The sequence below is a fragment of the Ambystoma mexicanum genome, chromosome 14 (assembly GCF_040938575.1).
Source record: "Ambystoma mexicanum isolate Mex_15411 chromosome 14, UKY_AmexF1_1, whole genome shotgun sequence".
Classification (NCBI taxonomy): domain Eukaryota; kingdom Metazoa; phylum Chordata; class Amphibia; order Caudata; family Ambystomatidae; genus Ambystoma; species Ambystoma mexicanum.
In genome coordinates this window covers 422,425,130-422,444,429 of record NC_090940.1, presented here as the reverse complement: position 1 = coordinate 422,444,429, position 19,300 = coordinate 422,425,130, and positions in this window count along the sequence as shown.

The window sequence follows — 19,300 nt, the reverse complement described above, 5'->3', positions numbered from 1 at the left end:
GGGAGTCCTTGTGCTGTAGCTCTCGAGCTCTTGCTGCGTTTTTGCGCTTTTTCAGGAGATTTTCTCAATTTTTCGGTCAAATAGAGCCTCAAGCTCCACCGTTTATACATCCGATTAACGGGGATCCGTTTTGGAGTTTCTACGCCCCTCAAGGGTGAAGATTTCATCGCATTACGCTTTTGGAGGATTCCAGAAGTTCCGAGGCCTACCCCGGACATGGCCCAGGAGAAAGGAAGCTCGACGCCCGGGAAGCTGTTCAGGACCTGCCCTGGATGCCAGCTTCAGAACGTTTTCAAGGAGGACGAGCATTCGTTATGCCTCTACTGTCTCCATGAGGACAAGACGCACAAGGAGAAGGACTGCGCATTTTGTGGGAACATGTCGGAGCGGACCATGAAGGATCGCCACCTCCGTCTCGCCAACTAGCTGGAAGGTAAGAGCCCGCCAGGCGAGAAGAAGAAAGTCGGAGCGGTCTTCTAAGTCCTGTGAGGGTGCCCCGGCGACGGGGGCCCAACAAAAGGCTAAGCACCGCAAGTCCGCAGGCACCGGGAGTGCCGAACGGTCGGGCTCCTTGGCTGCCAGGCAGGGCGCATCCTCCCCGGCGCCATCTAACACGAGCCAACGCTCTGGCTCGGGTAAGAGGAAGTCCGAGAACCCGACGAAGCTTCTGGAGAGGCCCCGGTCGATCTCAAAGATTCCGGCAGAGGGGGAGCGAGGCTTGGACCCTCCCCCCAAGGTGAAGGCCCCAGGCCTACAGAAGGTGACGATGGCCTTAATTCACCCTGCTAAGACCTCGATTGAGAGGTCGCCGCGGCCCTGGCTCAGCCTGTGGAGGCTACACCAGCAGAGGCGCCCTCAGGACTCAGTCTCCCTGCCACCGCAGAGGGAGTCGTCTTTCAGGCCCATTGAGAAGACCCCCACGAAGTCCTCGTTGGAAAAGGTGGGGGAGGGGCTGGTGGCCATCGTGGATACAGACACGACCTCCGAAGAGGAGCTTATCCAAGTCGTGGAAGAGGCCCAGCCCATTGGGAGAGACCCCGACGAGGGCGACGACGAGAGCGACGGTGTCGCAGACAAGGCTCCTCAAGAGCCCTCGCTCCCGTCGTTTCCGCTGTCGCAGGACACCTCGGCGACCATTTTGTCAGCGATTCAGTCCTTATGCTCGGAGATGAGTACTAGATTGCCCCTCCCCCCGACGGAGTTACCTGAGCCAGACCCGACGGGGGAACCGGAGCCAGGACCTTCGGAGAGTCCACCGCTTAAGTGGAGGACGACGCATCCTAGGCCACCCCTCCCGCCTCTGTGGCCTTCTCTGCCTTCCCCTCGGTCTACTTACCCACGGGGATGATACAGGCATGGACACGACTACGACAAGTACAGATGACTGGGGCGATGACGGGACGTGTCCCCGTCACCCCCTGCCCGAGCGTCCCCGCCCGACGAGATTGGATCCTTCCATGCCATGATTTCCAGGGCATCCGAGCTCTTCCAGCTCTGCCCCGAAGAAAAGGAAGGGTTCCTTTACCAACGGCGCGAGGCTAAAAGGAAGACGGTCCTCGCCGTACCGCTCCTTGATGACATCTGGGATGAGGGGCTCGCCCTCCTCAAGAACCCTGCCATGGCGCCTGCAAAGAGGGACCGGTACGAGAAGTAGTACCGGGTCTCTGACGCTGCCCCCTTGTGCCTTAGGGTGCAACCTACCCCGGATTCGGTCGTTTCGGCGGCGGTCAAGAAGAAAGCGGGGGGGGGCATCGGCCTAGACTTCAACCTCCCCGCCGGACGGCGAGGGTAGGAAGCTGGATGCGATGGGACGACGGGTCATCTCATCTGCAGCGACGACCATCAAGGCGGCCAACGCCCTGGCCATCGTAGCCCGCTACGACAGGGAGTTGTGGTTCAAGATCGCCCCTCTGTTGGACTTCCTTCCGGACGCCAAGAGGGCTGAGGCCCTGGAAATCTTACAGGAAGGTGAGATTGCCTCGGACCACGCCATTACGGTGGCTAGGGACATTGCCGACACCGGTTTCCGTCAGTTGGGCAACGGCATTTGCCTGAGACGACGAGGATGGGTCAAGGCGCCGGATTTCCGCCAGGACGTACAGACCAAGGTTTTGGACATGCCCTTCGATGGGAACAACCTGTTTGGCAAGGCGGTTGATGAGTCCCTTCAGGCGATCAAGACGGACACAGAGACGGCCCGTGCACTGGGTGTGCTCCAACAGCGACGGGCGTCCTTTCGGAGCTCCGGAGGCAGACAGGGTGCCTCCAAGGGAGCCGACAGCAGCTCCTCTACGTACCGTCAAGCGGCAAGATCTTCGTCGCAGGAGGCCTACAGGGGACGCGGCAAGTCAGGTGGATCCCGCCGTCGTCGCCAAGGTGGTCAAGGAGGCAAGGCGGCCTCCAAGCAAGATTGAACCGACCGTCGGGTTGGACCCACGCCGAAGCACCCCGGTGGGAGGCCGGCTGACTAGATTCGTCGGTGTGTGGGAGTCAATCTCCACCGACCATTGGGTGCTGGACGCCCTGGCCCTGGGGCACGCCCTCGAGTTCCAGAAGAAGTGCCCCCGCATTCCTCCCGTGGCCAGGAAGGAAAATCAGGTCCCTCAACTGCTGTTGGAAGTAAGGGCGATGCTCAGAAAAGGTGCCATTGAGCTCGTTCCAAAGAGGCTTCGGGGCTCCAGAGTTACTCAAGGTACTTCCTCGTAAAGAAGACAGGAGGATGGCGTCCCATCCTGGACCTGCGACGACTGAACAAATACATCAAGGCACAGAAGTTCCGGATGGTCACCCTCCAGCACATGCTGGGACAGCTGGAGGAGGGCGATTTCCTGTCGCCGTTGGACTTGGAGGATGCGTACTTCCACATCCCTATTCTAAAAAGACACGGAAAGTTCCTCAGGTTTGTGGTCCAAGGGCGGCACTACCAGTTCAAGGCCCTCCCGTTCGGATTAAAATCGACGCCCAGGGTGATCAAGTGCCTAGCACCAGTGGCGGCGCGGCTGCGTCTACAGGGGATCCACGTCTACCCCTACCTGGACGACTGGCTCATACGGGCAAGGACAAGGGAGCTCACCGTGGAACACATTGCGAAGACCGTCCAGCTGCTCACAGACCTGGGGTTCTCATCAACTTTCCAAAATCCCACCTGGTCCCGTCGCAAGTCACCCTGTTTCTGGGAGCACAGCTGGACACAGTGGCGCGGCTGGCCTCACCGTCGGAGGAAAGGATCAGGACCATCCTGGGAAAGGTGCAACGTCTGCTGGCCACGGACGCGGCCAGAGAGGTCTATCAAGTCCCTCCTCGGAATGATGTCCTCCTGCATTTATCTGGTGCGGCCCTTGCAAGAATTCCTCGACGCCCACTGGATCCAGCCGATGGCAGCTTCGAGAACAGGATCCCGCTTGACGAAGCGTTCCGTCAGGCGATACGATGGTGGGGTATCTGCTCTCATCTGAAGGCGGGAACAGGTTTTCTAGCCCCGGCCCATCAGGTGACGGTGACGACGGATGCCCCCCTGGAAGGTTGGGGTGCGCACACCGGGGATCTCCACGCGAGAGGCCTTTGGCTCCCGGAGGAGAAGACACTCCACATCAACATCTTGGAGCTCTGTGCAGTGTTCTGGGCCCTCAGGTCCTTCCGTCCCTCAAGGGCAAGGTGGTGAGGATCTTCACCGACAACACCACCACGATGTTTTACATTCGGAAGCAGGGCAGAACCAGATCCCCTGCCCTATCCAAGGAAGCCCAGGATCTGTGGCATTGGGCCGTCGCCCAAGGGATGTTTCTGGTACCCTTTCATCTGGCAGGGATAAAAAACACCATCGCTGACCCACGCAGCAGAGAGCTGCGCTCGTGCCACGAGTAGGAACTGCACCAGGATCAAGTGGATCGACTCTTCCGACGATGGGGTGAACCCCAGATCGATCTCTTCGCGACGGCGGCGAACTCCAAGTATGCGTTGCCGTTGCTACTCCGGCTCGTCAACCAGCTCAAGAGGTCCCGGTGCAGGATGATCCTCGTGGCTGAGGCAGATCTGGTTGCCGGACCTTCTGGACTTGTCAGCGTCCACACCAGTCAAGCTGCCGACGGACGCGGATCTTCTCTCCAGAGAAGGAGGCGCCATTCTTCATCACGAACCAGGGTCGCTGAACTTGCAGGCCTGGCTCCGGCAGCACTAGAGTTTGGAGGATACGACATCCCGGCCGACTGCAGAGAGGTTCTTGCAAAGGCCAGGGAATCCTCAACTCAAGTGCTACGGACATAAATGGAAGAGGTTCTCTGTCTGGTGCTGTGCACAGAAGATTAACCCTCTGCAGATTACGGCCCCTCAAGTATTGCTGTACCTAATGTCTTTGGCCAAGGCTGGCCTATCTCACGCTTCTATCAAGGTGCATCTGGCTGCCGTCTCACGTTACACCAGAACTACAGGACGGGCGTCCTTGTGGTCTCATCGACTGGTGAAGGAATTTATGAAAGGACTTTTCCGATCGTTCCCGCCGGTGAAGGCCCCTGGCCCGGCGTGGGAGCTCAACGTGGTGCTGACTAGGCTCATGGGGGCCCCATTCGAGCCTATGCATTCAGTGCCGTTGAAGTTTCTGTCGTGGAAGACAGCATTCCTTGTGGCCATCACCTCTGCACGACGAGTGGGAGAGATCCAGGCCCTGTCTTGCAAGCCTCCATACTTGACTTTTCATGACACGAGGGTGGTGCTGAGGACGCACCCCTCCTTCATGCCCAAGGTGCCGTTTGACTTCCATCTCAACGAGCCCTTGGTGTTGCCAGTTTTCTTCCCGTCGCCTTCGTCGCCGGCCGAGAGGACACTGCACTCGCTAGATGTAGCTAGAGCGGTGAAGTTCTACGTGGACCGCACAAAGAGTTTTCGGAAGACATCACAGCTGTTTGTGAACTTTGAACCTGTGAATCAAGGGAAGGCTCTCTCGAAGACTTCCATTTCCAGATGGCTCTCCGGCTGCATCATGCACTGTCACCGGTTGGCAAACCGACCGTTGCCAGGCCGTCCGAGAGCCCATTCGACCAGAGCGATCGCTGCTACTACGGCGTTCCTGTCTGGTGTGCCCCTCCTCAACATCTGCAGGGCTGCTATGTGGAGATCGACTCACACCTTCACCAGATTCTACTGCGTCGACCGGGATTGCAGGGAGGAGTCCAGAGTCGGCCAGGCAGTGCTGCGCAACCTCTTCGCCTAAGGTGAGCCTGGTGAGGAGGTAAGAGTTGCTTAATGTTGAGTTGTTGTATTGCTTGATATTGAGCCTTTTGCCACCTTCCGTGGTTGTGCATGCGTATACTGCTATGTATTCTTATATTCATGAGCATGTGAATCCATGCCAGACCCCATGCTGGAGAAGGAACAAGTTACTTACCTGTAACTTTTGTTCTCCAGCATGGGTCTGGCATGGATTCACATGCGAATCCTCCCGCCTACCCCTCTGCGGCTCTTCACTTGGTCATACTGCCACTTTACGTGCTACCAAATCTGAGAATGACTGCCAGGGTCGGGGCTTAGGGAGAGGGCAGTCATTGGCTGGGGGCAGTATGACCCAGAGACCAGTGATTGGTTACTAATGAGAAAGACCGATCAGAAACGAAACTAATACTGATTTTTTTTTTCTATACCGAGGATTCCCAGCCTGACGACGGGGAATATTCATGAGCATGTGAATCCATGCCAGACCCATGCTGGAGAACAGTTACAGGTAAGTAACTTGTTCCTCATGCTTATTGACGAAAGAGGCATCCTGCCAATTCCATGGAGACACATCTTTAGCAGGTGCACAGAGAATGTTGACACAAGACATGCATTCGCATTGTGAAATGGGCTGTACGCGTCTAGTGATATCAACTTCAGGGGCAAGGGATATGATTTAGTGCTGCAAGGGCAGTTCAACTTAGGGTGATGTGGCAACGGATAAGATTAGCACAAGATGGCCAATGCCCGCTGTCTGTTTTGCAGGTGTAAAAGTGAGGAAAACTAAGGTAAGGTGCATAGGAAATGTTTTTACGATCGATCAGTTTGCTCAAAGCCACATGCCCAAACTCTTGGGACAATAATATGTTTGAGCGCACTATTCCTTTAAATAGTCATCTAAATATATTGCAGACTCAGAGAGCAGAGAGTTCTTCACTTCTAACTAAACAAAGATACTATCTTCATGCTAATAAAGCGACAAATTGCTGGCCCGACAATTGAAGAGAATAGAGGCATGCTTAGCAGATACAGCAAATATCCCCGCCAGACAGGTCAATAGTAATCGAGATTGAGGAAATAACCAACTTTCGCTCAATTCTATTAATTATTATACGTGTCGAGTCACCCAGATTATCAAGAGATATAACGCTACGTCTGTGAGCTAAATATGCCCAAAATAACATCGGAGGAGTGGGAGGATCTAGATAGGGAAATTAGTGAGGAGGTGGTGATGGAGGCAATAAGAGCATTACCAGTGAACAAAGCACCGGGACCAGATGGATTTCCAGCAACTTATTATAAGAAATTTGCGGGGCAGTTGGTCCCGAAATTAAAGGAATTATTTAATACGATAGGGGCTGTGGTTCTTGGAAAACTTCGGAAAGACCTGTCGAAATGTGGGTCATACAGACCCATCGCCCTGCTTAACATTGAAGTGAAGCTGTTTACTGACATCTTGACAGTGAGATTAGCGCAGCTTCTGCCTGGCCTGATACATATGGATCAATCAGGGTTTATAATGGGTAGACAGACTTCGGCTAACATCAGGAAGGTTATCCATTTAATTGAAAAAGTTAATATAAAACAGATTCCCACAGTTTGTGTCTTTGGACGCCGAAAAAGCATTTGATCGTCTAGAATGGCCTTTCTTATTTTTTGCGATGGAACAGATGGGAATGGGGACCAAATGTATTCAAATGGTGTGGGATAGCTATCATGCTCCCATGTTACGGCTGGCAATTAACAAGCCAGTTTCTCGTTGCATAAAAGTTGGTACGGGCACTTGGCAGGGGAGCCCTCTTTTGCCACTTTTATATGCCATATACTTGGAACCATTCTTACATAGAATTAGAGCGAAAGGAACTATACAGGGTGTCCCTTTTGGGGGGGAGGAGCATAAAACCACGGCCTTCGTGGACGACATGCTGCTAACATTACTGGAACCTGAATGATCGATGCCAGCATTGTTAGAAGAATTGGCCGATATTGAAAGGGTGTCGGGTCTTAAGGTTAATATGGGGAAATCGGAGCTGTTGGAATTGGGTTCATTTATTCGTTTGAGGAATACAAACAGCTCATGGGCCTTTCAGAAAAAGATAGATTGGAGTATTACCAACTGAGACATTGGCTAGCCAGATCTGGTGGGCAAGAAGCAGCGCAGAGAGTTCACTACATTCGAGAAATGTATTACCACGCATTAAGGGAATAGACACATGGTGTCAAAGCTACATTCGATACTGATAGAAGATAAGGGACAGGCTTCTGGGTATATGCATGAATGGGAAAAGACTTTGGGAACAGACTTACCGAGAAAGCTATGGGAACATCAATGGAAAAACATTCCCAAATTAACAAGGTCTATCCAGATAAGGAAGCATGGTATAGGATCATGTACATATGGCATTTAACCCTTGAAAAACTACATAAAATGTTCCAGAATTCCATGGATAGATATTGGCGAAGATGTGGAGGGAATGGTGATTGGCAACATTTTTGATGGATTGCCCAAATTTCAAGAAGCTCTGGGAAGAGGTTACGGATCAGATTTAAAAGTTGGTTTCCCCCGGTAGTAGTATGGACACCTAAGGAATGGATGTGTGGTCTGTTCGATCCCGAGAATTGTTTACCCACCAAAACTCAAAATAAGGCGTTCATGTTAATGGCTGCATGGTTGGTCATCGCAAGTGCTTGGAAACAGAAAGTTGCAAGGGGTTAGAGACTGGTTAATTAAACTGCGGGGGTTTATCGCCTTGGAATGGATGAAACATAACCTTCAGTGGGAACAGGAAACATTTCAACAAAAATGGGCGGTGGTTTTGTACAGCAATGGTGTCCATATAATCGAAGGTTATTGAATATTATGTAAGCAAGAATATTTGTTGCTAAATTAAAAAAGTGAAAAAATGTAATGCTGACTCTGCCCGGAATGTAATGCTGACTCTGCCCGGGAGTTGGAGGTGGGAGTCGAGGGGAAGGTGTTTTGGGGGGATAAGGGAGGGGGAGGGGGGGATAAAGATGTTTATTTGAAAAATGTTAATAAAAATATGTTTTAAAAAAAGAATAATTTAAGGCCATAATTGCAGGAGTTCGTCCCTCTCTAGGGGGGGAGCTGAGAGCAGCTTACTCCTGTAGGGGTGAGCAATTCAACCCTTCTGCCCTTCCTTGTAGGGATATCCAAGGTTTCATACAAAGGCACTGAGCAGTCATTTTGTGTTGCCAAGCTACACAGTTTGTCGACCAATGCTGAGAGCCCAATTAGCCCTACTTCTTCACTGAACTTTACCACACACTTATCTGACAATTGAGGGCGTATCTGAGCCACAGACGGGCCCAAGCTGCACTCTCAAGGCCTGTCCGATTGAACTCTTGCTGACCTTCACTTTGTCCCCTCATCCAATACAAGGTCTGTACGAGTAACCAGTGACTCTAATATCTCCAATGCACAGTTAATCTGTTAAGTTGTGGGTTCCCTCCACTCGGCAAATTGCTCCCCGCGAGTGGGTAGTGTAGTAGCACTCGCCACCAAATCATTTGCCAACTCAGGCAAAATAGAACTTCCTTGTTGTTGGTTTTGTTTTTGTTGTTCGGTCACTTAGTTCTGTTTTGACCCTCTTCGACACAAAACACATCACTCTTTTTAGGAAAAAACAGAGGTATTAGAGTAGGTGCCAGAATTGTGGGCTCTTCAGTTTTCATGTCGGGCCTTACAGTAGACTCCAATGTCGCAGAACTACTTGTTTGTACGTTCTTTTGAGTCGGCCCCCTAATAACCTCCTCAAAGTCTGTTACAGCCTCCCTTTCAGGTTCTAGTCCATTCTGCATCTTTGTTAACAATGGTCGGTCAATACAACATTCAGCTTCGGGGGCGGGGGTTAAAATTGTGAATTACCTGGGCTTACCTCCACTTCTACCGCTTCTGCTGTTAGGCGTAATGTGGAGGTACTTGACAAGAATTGCAGTCTGGCCTGCCATCTAGTCCTTTTTGGGACTCGGGTTCGGATTCCAAGTCCATATTTACTCGGGTCCCGTCTGGAGCACAGGAAATTCTCCTGCAACACTTTGTGATGCTCTGTGTTGGGAGATGAGATTTTGTAGATTAGCTCCTCCTTAGGAAAACCGACAGCAGGAACAGACTGCCACTTACAAAGCTTGCTGATGCAATCAATAGCTTGCCCTAAAAAGGAAAAACTCATGCGACACTCTGCGTTGGGAGATACAATTCTGCAAGAACAGACTGCCACTTCCAAAACTTGCTGCTTTAGTCAATAGCTTGCCCCACACAGGATACACTCCTGCAACACTCTGCATATCTGGTATAGCAAAAAACCTTTCCAGCAGCGGATATCACTGCACCGATCCCAACAACTTTCTTCCAGCTGCTCGTTAGCTGAAGTAGGCACTGAGAGAAGGAATCAACAACAAACTCAGGTAGTAACCAGTTTAGCCCTCATTCTTCTTCTCACATCTGGAGTAACCCTTTGCTCAGGCAAAGATTAAATACAAAGAAATTCGGCAAAGAAGGGCCAGCAAGGTGCAGCGCTTAGACGCCAATGATATGGTTTAAGGTTGGGCTGCGGGTGAGAGCCGTAGTAGGAGCCTGCCAAGCACCCTCCAGGAAAGTCGAACTGTGAAAAGAGAGGGCTTGCTCTCACTGCGCACACTGTTCCAATGAATAGCACAGATGCTGACTATATTTGTCAATTTTTAATCAACACTGTTGCAGCCTAGGCAAGCCCTCTCTTTTCAAAGATTAAATATACCTTGAATGGGGTGGCCAAATCCAGTAGTCAAAACAGATGGCTATGGATGGTCAGGTAGGCTGGAATCAACATCTATTGTTTAAGTGGTTCCAGAACTTTCTGAAGCTGTGTTAAAAGCTACTTCTGGACCATTTGCACAATGTCAAACAATTCCAGTAGAAGTGGGTTCCCCTCGGGAAACCTACATACAGATAAAGAGGAAGTGGTGTAATTGGCAGGCACACCTCCTCCAGAATTGATTGGAGCGAGCATGGATCAAATCAAGGCAGCTCCTGTGGTCTCGCCACCAGACGTAACGGTTCCAGGATGATAGGTTACTCAGGCGATGGTGGGCAGCTCCGTTCTTGTACACTAGGCCTCATGGAACCAGGATTGAAGTCCCAGGCCTTTGACAGCAGTCTGAGTAGTGAGTGGAATGAAGTAGGGTCCCTGCCAGCAGGGCTGCAGCAATGACTTGTATTAGTGTACTTCCACATGCATGTAGTTACCAGGCAGCAATGAATGAATGATAGGGTCCAGTCGCTGGTTCCGGTAGGCATCCTGTACCTGTGAGTGAAGAGAATGTGTAGATTTTATGAGGGCCTTACAGTAACTCCAAAGCTTTTTCATCTTCAAGCTGGAGATTCAGAGAGGGTGCAGCCTTGGAGAAGTACCAGAGTGCACAGAGCATCCAGTGAGGACTTAATGTGGAGGCAAACCATGTCTCTCACGAGCATTACTGCGAATTTGTAGTAGAACAAAGGGTAATGCCTTAGGACACTTCAACCATGTTGGACAATCGGATTTTGAGATCTTTGTTATGGCGTTCCACTGTGATTACAACCTGTGGTCTAGTGGGACAGTAGAACGGTTGAGAGAAATTCAGGGCCTACCAGATCTCTTTAAAAACCTGACCAGTGAAATGGGTCCTTCGATCGCTGTCTGAATAGGGGTATCCAAAATCTGGAACTTCTTTGCTACTGTTGTGGTATCAGCTTTTCGGCATGGGTATGCTTCTACCCTACCAGTGAATATATCCACAACAACCAGACAAAACTGGTAGATCTGGCATTTGGGGAGCTGTATGAAGTCGATATGCACATTCGGAAACGGACCTTCTGGAACAGGATGTGCAGACGTCCCTGTTTTCACCGCTCATCCTAGATTATGAGCTAAACGCATTTAACAGTTACGAGGGGATTGGGTCCTCCGACGTATTCCATATCTATGACATGCAATCACCACAGCTGTGCTGCTTCGGAAACTTTTTTCAGCGCCTGCGTCGATGACGTCGATGCGCCGTCGTCGAGGACCTCGTCTGACATCATCCGATGTGATAAGTAGGACGCACGACGCCCGTAGCCTCAGTTCCGTTTTTTCCGCGAACGTGTTGCTTCGTGAATCTCGGTTAACTCCTCGACTCTTTGGAGTTCTGTTCTTCTCGGTTCTTCGAACCTGTTCATTTTTGTGAAAATCCTTCGTGTGAAGATGTCTTCTACTTCGTCTTCGACCCCGCGTCCGGACTTCAAGAAGTGCGGGGAGTGTGGGTCCAAGATGTCGGTGACGGACTCGCATGACGGCTGCCTCTGGTGCCTCGGGGAGGCCCACGACACGGATGACTGTATCGACTGCCAGTCGCTCACGTCCAAAGCCTTACGCGAACGTAAGAAGTTGTTGTCGGTAGGTCGGGTGTCCAAGCCCCGGAAGTCGAAGTCTGCGGGGCTTTCGACAGATGATTCGAGGGGTGACTCTCCCCGTCATCGTTGGAAGTCTCATGGGTCTCCTTCTAGGAGTCGGTCTCGCCACTCCTCAGCCTCTTCGAGGCATTCTCGGAAGTGCCGACACCGGTCGTCTTCCAGGTCCTCTTCGGAGGACTCTGCCCGGCACGTCGCTTAACCCACCAGCCGTGCGACGCCGGAGGAATGGGCTTCCTTCGGGAAGAAAATGCTGGCGATTCTTGAGTCGCAGGGTACTAAGCCGTCCGCGCCCCCGAGTGGGGTCGGTCGTGAGAGGTCGAGAGACACCGCTCTCCAGAGTGGTCGGCACGAGTCACGGGAGAGGTCCCGTTTGGACAAGGAGACTCGTTCTCGACGTACCCGTTCCAGGTCTCGGTCCTTGACGTGTTCGAGACCGTGTGCACCTGGGAGGTCTTCAAGGAAGACATCGATGTCTGAGGCGTCGAGGGTGTCGACAGGCTTTCTCGAGGCTCCGGCTCCGAGGAAGTCGTCGAAGCCGTCGACGCTCAGGTCGCCGAAGGACACGCTCAGGGCTCCGGCTTCGAGGGCTGCGTCGACGCTGGCGGCGCTGCATCTGACGTCGACGCCTATCCTCTCAGCGCCGATGCCTGTTCTCTCGGCGCCTGTTCTCTCGGCGCCTGTTCTCTCGACGCCGGCGCAGATTCGCTCAACGCCATCGACGCCTTTCGTGTCGGAGGTACCCCGTGGCACGGGGGAACCCCCTAGGAAGGCTCTGGTTAAGAGCAAGCACTCTCGGGTGCCTTCTCTTCGCCACCTGGAATATATTTCAGAGGCGGATGAGGATTCTGATGGCCTGGTTCCTAGTCAGGTTCCAGATGAAATTGTCTCAGGCCATAGTCAGTTTGATGATTTGAGGCAGTCACTGCATGATGCCAGTGGACTGGACACCTCTCCGGAGGTGGAGATTTGTAGGGCTGAGCCTGGCTCTCATGCCGATTCCTCGTACCGGCGCCTTATGGCTAGGGTTTCTGAGTACTTGGGATGGTCTGCTCCCCCAGGGGAGTTTGTGCAGGATGATCTAACGGACATCCTTGATGTTGGTCCCCCAACTGACCCGGTACTGCCGTTCCATATGGCTTTAAAGAGAAGGGAGTCTCCCGGCGGTGGGCAGATCCTTGTCGCGAAAATACCGTCCAGCCAGTAGCGACCCCTGCTACTTGACCAGGCACCCCACTCCGGAGAGTTTGGTGGTGCAGGCGGCCACGGCCCCGGCAAAGCAGGCGTTGTACCCTACCATCCCTCCTGATAGGGACGACAAACGTTTTGATGGCTGGGCGAAGAAAGTGTTTTCTTCTGGTGGTATGGCGCTTCAGCCGGCCAACTCCATTTGTGCCTTGTCTCGTTTCACACACACTCTGTGGAACTGTGTTGCGTTAGCGGCTGAACATATTCCCGAAGGGGACGAACGGGACGGTTTCCTTGCTATGGTCCAGGATGGTAAGGATGCCATGTGAGTCCGTTCAGTCGGGTTTGGACTTAGCTGAATGCGTCAGTAGGTCCATGGCAGCAAGCACCGTGATACGCAGGTTTGCGTGGTTGCGGAAGTCGGGGTTTGCTCCTGATGTGCAGTCCCGGCTCCTCAACGTGCCCTTTGACGGTGAACACCTTTTTGGCAGCAAGGCTGACGAGAGCCTTGAGAGGTTGCAGACCTCAAAAGCTGCAGCGAAGTCGTTGGGCGCTGCAGTTCGCCAACCTCCGCCTTTTCGTCCTAGGGGACAGCAGTGGAGGGGTGGTTCCTTTCGCTATTACTCGTCCTTCAGTAAAGCGAGAGGAGCTGGCAGTCAGAGGCCAACGCAGGGGTACCAGAGGCGGACGACAGGGTACCCGTGGTGCCAAGGCCGCTCGGGCAGTTGCCTCTCTGCCCTCAGGTAACGCCGCAGCTGCTCCCACTCAGTCATGAGGCCATGTCCCATGGTTCGCCGGTTGGGGGAAGGCTGGCGCAGCGTCTTGTAGAATGGCAAGCCATTACTTCAGATGTGTGGGTTCTGGAGATCATAACCCACGGCTACTGTCTTCCCTTTCGGCACAGGCCTCACGACAATCCACCGGGGAACCTCTTTGCAGAGTCCGGATCCGCTCCTTGCGCAGGAAATTCAAGCCCTGCTGGAGAAAGGCGCCATAGAACTGGTGCCTGTAGCGGAGAGGAACAAGGGATGGTATTCCCCTTATTTTTTGATTTCGAAGAAAGACGGGGGATTGAGACCCATCATGGATTTGCGTGGTTTGAACAAACTCCTCAGGAAGGACAAGTTCAAGATGGTTACTCTCTCTCAAGTCCTCTAGGCCCTTCAGCTTCAGGACTGGTTGGTGTCACTCGACCTCAAGGATGCTTACTTCCATGTGCCGATCCATCCCAAGCACAAGAAGTACCTGAGGTTCGCGGTTGGCGACTCGCACTTTCAGTTTCGGGTCCTGCCGTTCGGATTGACCTCCGCCTCGAGGGTTTTCACCAAGCTCATGGTGGTGGTGGCAGCGCATCTCAGGCAAGGGGGATTCACGTCTACCCCTATCTGGACGATTGGTTGATCAGGGGGAGCTCTCCCGAGCAAGTCCTGGATCATCTGTCCGTCACCTGCCACTCCCTTCACAGGCTGGGCTTCTCCCTCAATTTAAAGAAGTCCCATTTGACGCCAACACAGCGGCTCCAGTACATCGGAGCAGTGCTCGACACTTCCTTGGGGCAGTGTTTTCCTCCCCAGGTGAGGGCTCTTCACATTCAGCAGATGGTGCACAAGTTTCAGCATGCCCAGACGCTCCCAGCGTTCGAGTTCTTGAGGTTGCTCGGCCTCATGGCATCCTGCATTCTTCTGGTGCCAGAGGCTCGCCTGCGGATGCGATCTTTGCAGTGGGCACTCAAGACGCAATGGTCGCAGTCCTCCGGCAGGATGTCGGACCCGGTTCAGGTGCCGCCCTCGGTCGCCCGGGACCTTCTGTGGTGGGCTGTCGAAGGCAACTTGATGAAGGGGGCTCCATTTTGGCTTCCCTGGCCGGAGGTGACGATCGTGACGGATGCATCCCTCACGGGATGGGGAGCTCATGCCAACGGGCTGACAGTCCAGACTCCATATCAATCTGTTGGAGCTGAGGGCCGTCAGGCTAGCCCTGAAGGCTTTTCTGCCGACTGTGCGAGGAAGGAGTGTCCTGATCCTGACGGACAACACAGTGGCCATGCACTACCTCAACAAAAAGGGGGGGGCAGGGTCACTTCCTCTGTGCAGGGAGGCGATGCAGCTCGAGTTCTGGACCATCCAGCAGGAAGTTTCGATCTCTGCAGTTCATCTGGCCGAAGACGAAAACGTGACGGCGGACGCTCTGAGCAGGCAGAGCGTGATTTCTCACGATTGGGAGTTGGCTCAGGAGATTCTCCTGGGGATCTTCGCCCTTTGGGGGACCCCTCAAGTGGATCTCTTCGCCTCCAGTGTCAACCGGAAGTGCGAAAGGCTTTGCTCGCGGGAATTTTCTCCAAAAGGAGCCTTAGGAAACGCGTTCGTGGTGGAGTGGTCATTCCCGCTGCTGTACGCGTTTCTTCCAGTCCCCGTCATCCTGCAAGTGCTGCGGAGGTTACGGAAGTTCGGTTCCCGGATGATCCTCATTGCCCTGGCGTGGGCTCGGAGGACGTGGTACCCGGACCTTCTCGACTTGTCCATCTGCCCTCCACGTCGTCTTCCCTACCGAGACGATCTGCTCTCACGGGAGGGGGGTCAGGTTCTCCATCCAGAGGTCAGATCCCTCAACCTTCACGCTTGGCTTCTGAAAGGTTGGGGTATAAGGATTGGGACCTCCCTGAAGACGTGATGGAGGTGTTGCTTTCGGCCCGAAGGCCAGCAACAAAGTCTCTGTACCGTTGGCGTAAGTTCTGCGACTGGTGCAGAGTTCAGAATGTGGATCCTTTTGCATGCGACATCCCCATGGTTCTGTCCTTTTTACTTTCTTTGGACCACAGGGGCTTGCAAGTGGGTACCATTAAAGGTTACCTGGCAGCGCTGTCCATCTTTAAGCGCTCGTCTGAAGAGTGTTCCTATTTTAAAATTCCTTTAATTTCTCAGTTTCTGAAAGGGCTCACTAATATGTTCCCTCCGTCACCTTTCCTGGTGCCCAGTTGGGATTTAAACCTTGTTCTTAAGTTTCTTATTGGTGCTCCGTTTGAGCCTTTACATTCTTGCCCTTTGAGGCTGTTAACTCTGAAAACTGTGTTTTTAGTTGCGATTACTTCCGCTCGCAGAGTGAGTTAGTTACAGGCACTTTCAGTTAAGCCACCCTTAACTGTATTTCACAAGGACAGGGTTGTCCTTAGAGTTCGTCCTTCTTTTCTTCCGAAGGTAGTGACGGAATTTCATTTGGCCCAGAAGGTTGTTCTTCCGGCATTCTATCCTCCTCAGCATCCTGGTAAGGAAGAGGAGAGGCTCCATAGGCTTGATCCTAGGAGAGCTTTAAGCTTTTATGTTTCACGCACGTCCCGGGTCAGAGTGGGCGATCAACTCTTTATTGGTTACGCTGGAAAGCGTTTGGGGCAAGCTGTGACGAAACAGACTTTGTCTCGCTGGATTATTTTGGCCATCTCGGAGTGTTACCGCTTGGCGGATAAGGACCCACCGGCTGGCTTGCGGGCCCATTCTACCAGGGTATGGCTGCATCTACTGCCCTGCAGAGGGGTGTTCCTATTCGCAACATCTGTGATGCAGCCACCTGGGCTTCAGTACATACATTTGTATGTCACTATTCCCTCGATTCCATCCGAGGACAGGATCTGGCCTTTGACAAGGCCGTCCTTTGCTCTGCTATTTGATTGGCTATTCTAAATTTTGATTCTAAATTCTTTCCCTCCTCCTTGCTCTGGTACTGCTTTGGGAGTCTGTCATAGATATGGAATACATCGGAGGACCCAATCCCCTCGAAGAACAAGTTACTTTCTTACCTGGTAACGTTCTTTCGATGGGATGGTCCGACGACGTATTCCATATCGCTCCCACCCTGCCTTCCCCGCTGCAGAATTTTTTTTGTGATTGCAGCTTACGTTCCGCAAGGCTTTGTGTCTGACTGGCAGTTGACTAATGTCTCACGTTCTGGGGGAAAAAACTACCCCTGAGGCTACGGGCTTCGTGCGTCCTACTTATCACATCGAATGACGTCGGAGGAGGTCCTCGACGACGGCGCATCGACGTCATCGACGCAGGACGCAGATGCCGAAAAAAGTTTCCGAAGCAGCACAGCTGTGGTGATTACATGTCATACATATGGAATACGTCGTCGGACCATCCCATTGAAAGAACGTTACCAGGTAAGAAAGTAACTTGTTCTTCTACAATAAGCCTGAGCCATAGTTGGGAAATAAGGAGTGAAACAACCCCGGTTCACAATCTAAATCATAGCCCCTTTACCTGAGTGTGCATTAGAGTATGCAAGTCTGGCAAGATATGGTAGAATCACTCTTGACACAACTAGGCAGCCATCAGGGGAGCACAAAAGTGAGTTTGTGTGTAACTTACAAACGTGTTTTAAACACAGCTCCATCTCAAGTCTCCTGGACTTGATTTTGCAGCACAAGCAATCAGTGACTGTTCAACTGAAACACAGATAATGACATCCTTAGGAGCTAGGGGCTGGTTAAGGCTGCTTTTTGGACTGGTCTATCGGCTAAATCCTTGCCCGCTGCAGTAAATGTTTGTGAGGTATTGTGCCCTCTGGATTTGGCAATAACCTGGGCAGAAGGAAGCAATACAGCTTGCAACGAGGGAGAAACGTATTGACCATTAAGGATAGGAGTATCAGCAGTGGTCAGATAACCTTGTCATTGCCAAAGGACACCAAAAGTATATACACTACTCCATCCCCATTAGCATATCTAGAGTCTGTATAAATAGTGGCAGACTTGATACAAGTGCATGTGATGGCAATAAATTTGCCTACCTGGGCTAATTTCACATTGGGCCATTGTTATTTCGACAGCCTGCTTTCAGGCCCTGTCAATGGGGGCGGTGGGGAGGGATGGGAGGGATCCCACCCCACCCCACCCCCACCTCATCCCAAATTCCCAGACTGGAGTGAGGAGGTTGCCCCTCCCTGCCCTCCTAACCTGAAGGATGTTTGTGGTTGGGCCACGGAGTACCCTGCCACAACCGGAGCAGCACCACAGCCCGAGAGGCAGAAACTGCCAGGGGGAAAAAAGCTGGAGCCACTCAGCAGCAGCCAACGCTATGCTACAGGGTGCGGCTAGCGTCACAACACCGGGCCTCCTAAGGGCACTGCCTGGGAAGGGAGGATCAAGGGGCATGGTGGCTGCAATAACAGCTGCTAACGCCCAGGGCCTCATGGAGTCCACTAGTACATCAGTCAACTTGTTTTATTAAACAAAGACCGCACAGGGGCCTGTACAGAGAAATTGAGTCACACTAAAGCACCACAGACCTGTATTAGTAAAAGGCCCAAGGGATGCCTGAAGGCGTACATAACTCCTGGAAGAACTAGCTCCGTTAAAAGTGGGGTTTGGAACCCCGCACCAGGAAAACAACTCCACTGAATCCTGAGAAGGGGATACAGCAGAACTTGAGCAAAGACTTCAACATTCCTGAGGGTGGAATTAAATAAAAGCAATACCCACACTAGAAGGGCCCGCGTCGACCACCATTTTTGGAGCTAAGCAAAAGGGTACAAGGAGGCGTGCAAAAACTGACCCAGACCAGAAGGAAGAGAGCCCAAAGAAATTGAATACAAGTGCAGCACATAACGCCCATTTCACCCAGTGGAGAGACCGACTCTGCGGACGAGGAAGGAGAATTTTTTTATCCTATTGTGTTATCCTATTAAGTCCAGACCAAGCGGCTCCATCAACTGGGGATCCAGAGAAGATGAAAGATCTCACACAGGCATTGGTAGAAGGGCAACTGCACATCAGCAGGCAACTTCAGGAAACCCTGGCTGCCCTACAAACGGTGATGATCGAAAGACTGCAGCAGCCAGCCATTCCTCCCCCTCCCTTCAGCGTCTTCCTGAAACTGCCCATGGGTGAGAACCCAGTGGCCTCCTTCTTTGTCAACTGTGAGAGGGTCACCAAAACTGCTGGATGGCAGTGAGACTGGTGGATCTGCTGCATCTCTCCACTAATAACTGGAGAAGCACAGCAAGCTTTGCTGGCCTTAAATCTGGATGGACAAACCCCTTATGAAGATCTTATGAGGGGAATCCTAGACCGCATGGGACAGGATTGGGAGAACTACTGAATGCGCTTATGCCATCTGTGCCTCAGACAAGTAGAGCCCCTGAGGCAAATGTCATACCATGTGCGTGACCTGATAAATGAGTGGCTTGCCAATAAAAACCTAGAAGAAGTGAAAGAGATGCTTATCCTGGAACAGTTTGACTCACTTCCTCCATATCTTCAGAAAGAGGTATGGCAATTGCATAAGCCCACTTACTTTAGAGGAAGCTATAAAAACTGCAAATGCCCATCAACGAGCTGTGTCCTTTCGAGACCTAGGCACTGCTTATAAGAAACGGATTGACCAGCACTTCGACCAAATGAAGATAACCCCTTCTTCCATTGGCCCTAGTCTTCCCAAGCTCACCCAGGGCCCGGCCCAAACTGTCAACAGCCATAGATAC